The sequence below is a fragment of the Anser brachyrhynchus genome (assembly GCF_964034855.1).
Source record: "Anser brachyrhynchus genome assembly, chromosome: 2".
NCBI classification, from domain to species: domain Eukaryota; kingdom Metazoa; phylum Chordata; class Aves; order Anseriformes; family Anatidae; genus Anser; species Anser brachyrhynchus.
The window spans coordinates 141738736-141746641 of NC_137695.1; positions in this window are offsets into that span (position 1 = coordinate 141738736).

Below are 7906 nucleotides of genomic sequence, written 5' to 3' on the forward strand. Positions count from 1 at the left end.
ACTAAGAGCCATAGACATTTCCCTCAGATGTTAAAGTTACATATTATGATAGTAATGATGCATATCTAAATTAGCAGCCAATCCTATAATTCCTAGTGCCATAAAATAGAAAATCTAAGACCTCATAAAAGCCCAGAGAAACACTGCCATTCAAAACACATTTCTTTAAGGTAATTTCTGTAGAAGCGCTTCCCTTTGTTACAGTAATTCTGCGGTCTGCCGTGAATGTCATACTGAAGATATCTCTTCCAGCCTTAAAAACCTATAAACACCATGAAACACCCCAGAGTGCCAGGTAGCAGATGCTCAGGAAGGTATCTGTAGCTGGAATTACTCTGTGTTGTTTCATGGAGCAACATACTCTATGTTTGGTGGCACCAGGTCATAGGGTGATTAAAATTTATTCAGTAATTGTAACTCTTTCTCTGCATCATTATCAGTCAATAAAATTTGCACTGCTTGTCACTGGCTTTACATGAGAATTGTGTATGATGACTGAAACATAGTAGAAGAAACAAACATGAGGGCACGAGTAGAGCATATTTCTCATAATTCATACATTTATTGTCTTAAGTGTTTTCATGAAATACAGTTGCATTTCTGAACCCATGCTGTAAAAACAAACAAACAAAAAAAATGTTTGCAAATACAAAACAAAACAAAACAAAACAAAAAACAGCCCAAATTACCTTTGGCCTTCCATACTGTTCTCTGGAAACCACACTATCCAATAAACCTTTCCAGTGAACCAGTAGTATACTGACCTTTTCTTCTATCTGTTTCTTTTTTTACAAGATCCCATAATCATGAGTTTCAGAACTATGTCAACCCATCTGGAAGTTAAAAGTGAATGCTTTTGACCCAGAGATTACTGAGTTCAGTGACTTTTATTGGTTTTGGATTGCACTCAGATCCAAGGAGCAGAAGGATCTCATTATGTGGTCCAGATTTTCAAAAGCTCACCTCTCATTAAAAATTAAAAACAGTAACGAAGTTTTCAAAAGAGTTTAGCATCTTATCTACTGAGCTGTTTAATTAGTCTGACCATAAGTGTCACAATGGGAGCTTCTGGGCGCAGAACAGATTTCAAAACTGGACTTTAAATTACGATCATATGTCAGTATATTTCCCTGCACATTTATTGGAATGAATAACCTATATCATCTCTGCGCTTCTTTGAAGCAGTACATTTGTTCCCATGTTTGATTAGAATTCAGCAAATATTGCTCCCTTCAGTCACTGTAAAGAAAATAGGAGCAGACTTTGTATTCTGGTGCGATATTTTTGCATATGAGATTCATAATCCAATAGAAGTTTTCCAGTTTCAGTGGCCCAATATTGGATGATTCTTTATTTACATGTACAGTTTTTCAATAACATACAGATAACACCTTGAACAGATAATGACTCTTTCAGTCATTATGCAGATAATGCCACTATGTCTATTTTATGTTTTTATCACTTGTACAAAGTGTTTACTTGCAGGTGTGTATGCAATGCACGACTTCCAGAAAGTAATCGCTAATTTTGTTTAATTGAAAAATAAGACTAGACCCCAACTCCTGTCATAAGAACAAGAATGTGTTTCAGAAATAGAGCAAGTCACTTAGTTCAGGTAGGATAGTAATCCAGTTATGAAACATTCTCAAAGGAATGGAAAGCTTGGTTTCATGCTGACAGTCCACTGAAACTGGAAGACAGTATTTTTGTATAATGCACTGGAGAGTGTTTAGCAGGGAAAACATGTTAAATAATGTCAAAATTATTTATTATATTGGAGTGTCATTAATTAAGAGTATGGATTCATATCCTACTAAAAAAAAAAAAAAAAAAAAAAAAACCACAACAGTAATTTTCAATAATCCAGACTTAGCCTCTCAAAGAAGATAGTGCCAGAAGCGATATGGAACCATCATATCCCAGAAAATGTAAATGAAAAAGTGAACTCTAATACCTGAGTGCAGACCTGCCAATGAGCAGCAGTGTGAGCCAACAAATCAGAGCAGAAACAGGAGACTACACACTATCTAAGGTATATCTTAAACCAAAATGGCTCGTAGGGCTACTACTGTAAAGGCCTTTATTTTCCACAGGCAAAAATACACAAAAGCATTATATAATAAGTATCACATCTTCAATTTATTAAACCAATGAGTCACACCTCTTCCACTCCGGCTTCAACATGAGTTAAAAGTTAAAATTCACAACTACATATCTACAGCTGAATTCCTTAATGACTCTCTGCCATGACACCCTGGAAGGCCTTGTTGTACTAATTGACATACTAGTTTGTAAAATAAATGCAAAAGGCTGTTTTCCTATTAAGACTTTGCAGACATAGGCAGATGTTCACGCATCAAAAGTAATTCCAGTGATGGTTTACATTTGCTGCCAAAGTTAAATTCCATTACAGTTAAATTTTTAGGCATTGAATTTTTTTTCTATTTGTGACTATTTTCCTATAGCATTTTTGCTTTAGTTTGCATCAGCAGAAAACCCTGCATATTGTTTGTATACCTAATAAGACTAAAATCTGGTATTATTGGCATTAAATGTGTTTTCTGACTTCATAAAAATACCAATAATTTCTGTTACAAATGAATTCCATTTCTACGTTGCAAAAATTAAATTAGAAAAAAAAATCAAGACTGTCATCAAAATATAATTTGCTTAGCTTTTCATTATTATGGAAATAGCTTAATGCAGAGTCAGACATTTTAGGACTAACATAATATTTACAGACAAAACAAACTTTTTACAGAATAAATGCATTAATGTTGAGATTTTTTGATACGTCTTTCACTATGAATGTTAATCATTTCAGTTGCAGTTTTCTAAGTCTTAAACTCAGCTAAAATATCAGGCTTAGATTATCAATAGCAAATGGAAATCCCTACCTGAGAAGCTACTTCAAGAAGCAACAACAGACTGAGTTTCAGGCTTCCATTCAACATAGTTCAATAGAAACATGTACTTAATTTCAAAAAATTACTGTCCATCTTGCTTGTGCCATGTACTTATTGTCTACATCTTGAGACTTAGAAGACAGAGGTGCTCATTGCTACTGTACACTTCTGAAAGTAAAATCAGCCTTGATCAGCATCAATCTAGAACCACTATTTTTCCAAGTAACAAGACTACAGTGTAAAGAGGGCAGGACTCACTGTGCAGACAGTGCAGCATGCAGTGCTTCCACAGGAGCCATGCCCAGAATTCTGCACATAGCGAAGGCCACCCTTCCTGGAACTTCTCAAGGTCAAGAGCATCCACCTGAGCAGAGAAGAAGGGTATCATCTCTTCACAATTTGCTCATCAATATCTACAGAGGGGGATTCATTTACGTAAGTGTAATGCCCAGAATCCCTCTTGCAAGGAACTGAAGAGCATCTGTACCTATAGACAGCATTCATTGCAGACTAGCAGTGATTTTCAAGTTAGTAATTTTGATTGGCTAAGTGTACAACTAAGGCACATATTCAGGATAATGAAGCTATTATCTAAAATCTTGATTGATCTCCACCACAACTTCAGTCGTTACTATCTATCAATCAACTTGTTGCTTTAGGGCATCTTTGCACATCAGTTTTCTGGACTCTACAATTAACAAGGAATGGCAACCTAGAAATGCAAAAACCACTTAGATACTGTTGCAAAGCCAGCAATCATTTCAAAGACACTAAAAAGCCAATCCCAATCTAGCCATGCTTAGATTATATAAGTGTCTGGCTCAGATATGCAGCTGTTCTGAGAAGAATACTCTGTTTTCACCAGCAGTGTGTGTTCCCCAAACAATGACATTCTGCCAGGGAAATAGATTAGTCTTTCAACACAGATTTCATATACAAACTTAAAAAGCAGAAAAGTCTTCCTTGTCATCTCAAGTTCTGACATACCAATAAACAGAGGGACATTTATATCATATTATTTTTATTATGTTATGTATGTTATGTTAAGTTATATTAAAACTTATACTAAAAATTAACATCCCCCAAGTGGTCACAGTGTGTTCTCCTTAAGCCTTCAGACAGCTATCCAAACTCTCAGACTTCTCATACAAAGGAAGACTTCTTCAAACCAGTAACCTAAATGGAAGCAAAATGTCAAAGCAGCAAACATGTAATTTGCAAACACATCCCCTCATCTACCACAGTAAAAGCTACCCACACAAAATCATTGACATTATAGATCCTACGCATGAATCCTACAATTGGATTTTTTCTTCTTGCACCAAATACTGTCATGGAAACTCTCCAAATAAAATCAAACAATCCTCAAGCAATAAAATGAGTTCTCACAAATACGGTTAGAGCAAACAAACTCCCCAACCCTCAAAAAAGCAGCCAAACCACCTCCAGTCTCTCAGTACTGATCCTCAGGAGAAACCCACAGGATAAAGAGAAGTTTGTCTTCTAAAGACAGTCTTTCCAGTTGAACCTCATAGACTGGAGGAAACATTCTTCTATGGCCCATTAAGGATTTTCCAAACCCTTTTTGTGACTAATCTCATGTTGTTCCAAAGACACAATCCTGAAATCCAAAGAATACCAAGTCCTATCTTTGCTCCAGAGGTACTCTCAACCTGTCGTTTCTCTTCTCTGTAATTTTACAATTATTCTCAAACTTTAACAAGTTTGATGTTTGCTTTGTACATCAGATCTTTTCTATGTCTAAAAGCTTTTTTTTTGCCTTTTTCCCATTAAAAACATTACTGTCTCCCTAATAGCTTCGCTTCTGCTTCATACAGCTAGTAATTATTGTCCCTCACTTTTTGTAACAGACCTCCTATGTTTTAGCATAATTTCTCATTTTAAAGGGAATTCAGAGGGACTCGCTTCAGAGCCAGGATTTTAAAGCTTTCTCACTGCAGGCTGCAGAAGATGCCACACACAATATCTTTCTGTACCTTAATAGCATTTTCAGTTAATCCATTAATGACTGCCATAATTAAGTTTTTGTAACTCAGACCAATGATAGCCAATTCAATTTACAACCCATGTTTTACCAAGCAAAGAAGCACTTTTTCTTCTGACTTCTTAGATGGAGTCTACAGAAATGAAGTCTGTAAATGGCACGGAAAGTTTGTAAATCTGAAGGCAAGCTGGAATGGCTCGCAACAATAACTGTCACAAACACATTAAATTCTGTCCAGTTCAGTCAATTGAGTTTGATACAACTCTCAAAACCTCATTTATGACATTAAACACATGATCCTTGCTTATAAACAAAATCTGATCTAAGCATTTACTACTGACTGTATGAACACTGTAATCACAGGCCAACGAACTTACTCCTACATTCATCTTATTTGAGAAAGCGTGAGGAGAAATCACATGAGAAGGAATCACAAAGCCCCACTCTTCCAGTCATCTGGGGAAGCCAGATTGATCTTCTAACTGGACACAAGATGGCAGAGCTTGCCAGTGGAAGTAGCAAAGCCCTTTTGAAGTTTTGCTTATGCTTTCTATATGATTTTAGAGGTTTGTCGTCCGCCCCTGCAATGATTCATGGGAATATGAGTGGCCTTTAGTGACTTACTGTGAAATCAGATTTTTGTTGCCACATCTGACCACCTAATTTAAAGAAAATTGTTTTATAAGCCAATTTCTCACCCACTCATCCATTCAGATCTGATATCAGAATTGTTTCCATCAACCAACCAGCTGATGTTTTAGACAGTTAAAAGGCCGCAGGAAAAGAGGAAATTTTCTTGTGTCTAATAATATCTTCTCCCTTTTCAAAAAAAAAAAAAAAAGCTCAATCCACTGATTTCTTAATAAAAGTCCCTGTTTCATTTAACTGACTTTTACAATACAATTTCTTCAGTTGCAATGACATACAAGCTTTATGAAGTATCAAAAGGTGAGATCCAAAAGATCAAGATTTTATTCTTGATTTCATCAATGACTTGCTAAAAGGACTGACATCTTTTCCAGGTGAGCAGTTTGCTCATCTTAGAAACACCACTATGTAAAACAATTAGAGGCTTACTAACATGAAATGTTGTGAAAATAATTATTATATCGGCCAAAGCATGTGTGATAAAAGGAGTTGAATGATTCATTCTGTAAAAATCCTAGTGATAGCAATTTTACTTTAAGATGAACAAATTGACTCAATTCTCCTAAACGTTTAAAACTCATTATTTCAGATGTATCGTATTCTAACATGATACATTTCAATATTAATTCTTTTGATTCTGGAAGACATTTTCCAAAAAGCCTAAGATGTTCCTGATTATTTTGCCAACCTAGCTTTGGACATCCTCAGGGGTAAAGATTTATAGATCACATATCAATTGACAATCCTTTTCAGGTAGAGGATGGAAGACTGATTACCAGAAGGAAAAGTATATTGCATAGGCAAAATTGCAAGTTTGTGTTCATTAAATTCTTCTCTGAGAATTTGTTACTCAGGGTTGAATGAGATCAAAATTAAAATGTTCATTAAAATTTATCAGATTTTTTCAAACTAAAAGAAACCATGATGCTGTAAGAGAAAAATCGATTGACAGATAGAAGAAGGATACAGAAGAAAATATAATTTCTTTCTTAAATCAGAATTCTCAGCATGAAGATGGTAATATGTACAGTGCACTTTTACCAGGGAGCATAAACATTGTAAGGAGCCAATTACATAGAAGACAAAAAAAGAAACTTGTAGTATACCATATATACATTTTTAATACTAATCATTGGAAATACTTCAACACTTTTAAGAAGATAAAAGATTATACAGTCTTGATGATGTTAGACCAGACAAAAAATGTCTTTCACTAAAACAAAGCAATTCAGACAAAAAGGTAACCATTTTTTTCCCTTTACTTACCTGCATCTTCTTGTTTGCTTGTCATTACAGCTACTGAAGCTTACGAAAGAATCTTACTTTGTTTTGACCTTGCCCCTGTGATCAGAGTATCAACAGATAATGACAAGATGAATGTGAAGAAACATCATGCAATTCAGATAATTTGTTTTTGTGAACTTGGTAGTGAGATTGGAAAACTGGAATGATGTTTGATCCCGCTTGGAATCCTTTCAACAAGGTGTAAGGATTAGCTACTCTAATTTCTTCTCTCGTCCTCATTTGCTACAGGGAGGATTTCATCACAAAAAGAAATATTTGGCTGTTTCTGACTGTGAATGACACTATTGACATGGATATGTACCAAACCTGGAGACTAAACAAAAAGAAAAGAGTTATAAATCATTTCTTTCAAAAAGAAAAGTTCAATGGTTCAATTTAGCAGGCTTGAACAGCTAGTTTACACGCATTTCATTATTACTTTGTCTTCTAGTCCGATGTTGTCTTTTCTTTTCTTTTTTCTTTTTTCTTTTTTTTTTCTTTTCTTTTTGAGAAAAGTATTTTACCCCTAAGAGGTACATTAAGCACACTCTCAGTTAACTCTGTAGCAAATGCTCTTCTGCAGACCTTCAAACCAATAGTTGTCTCATCCAGGAAAGGGATTTTCCAGTTCAAGTAAGGAAGTAGTTCTGTGGCTCTTCAGGAGCAATTGTTTCCAGTCTGATATTAATAAAATTAAAGCCATTACAGGATTGAACTAAGTAAGTGTTTTTTCAGGTTTCCTTGGTGTAACTGCATTTGACATAACATAAATGTTGACACCCAAACATAACATTTCTCTGAGAAATCTCTAAGCTTTTAAAGATGTATACGGAATATAGAATCTATACTCCACCCACAGTTCTAATGTTTCTTAGAAAATCTATATGGTATTAAGATACTTCATTTCAAGCAGAATTTGCTTTGTCTTTACAACTCACATATTTCATCTTCAGCTCTGCCAGTTTATGAAATTGCATTAGATTGGCTAGCAATTCCCAGAGAGAGTTTGCTAGTGGAGTCCCAGGATAAATGAAAAATTCCTCTTGTTAAACTATCTTCGTAA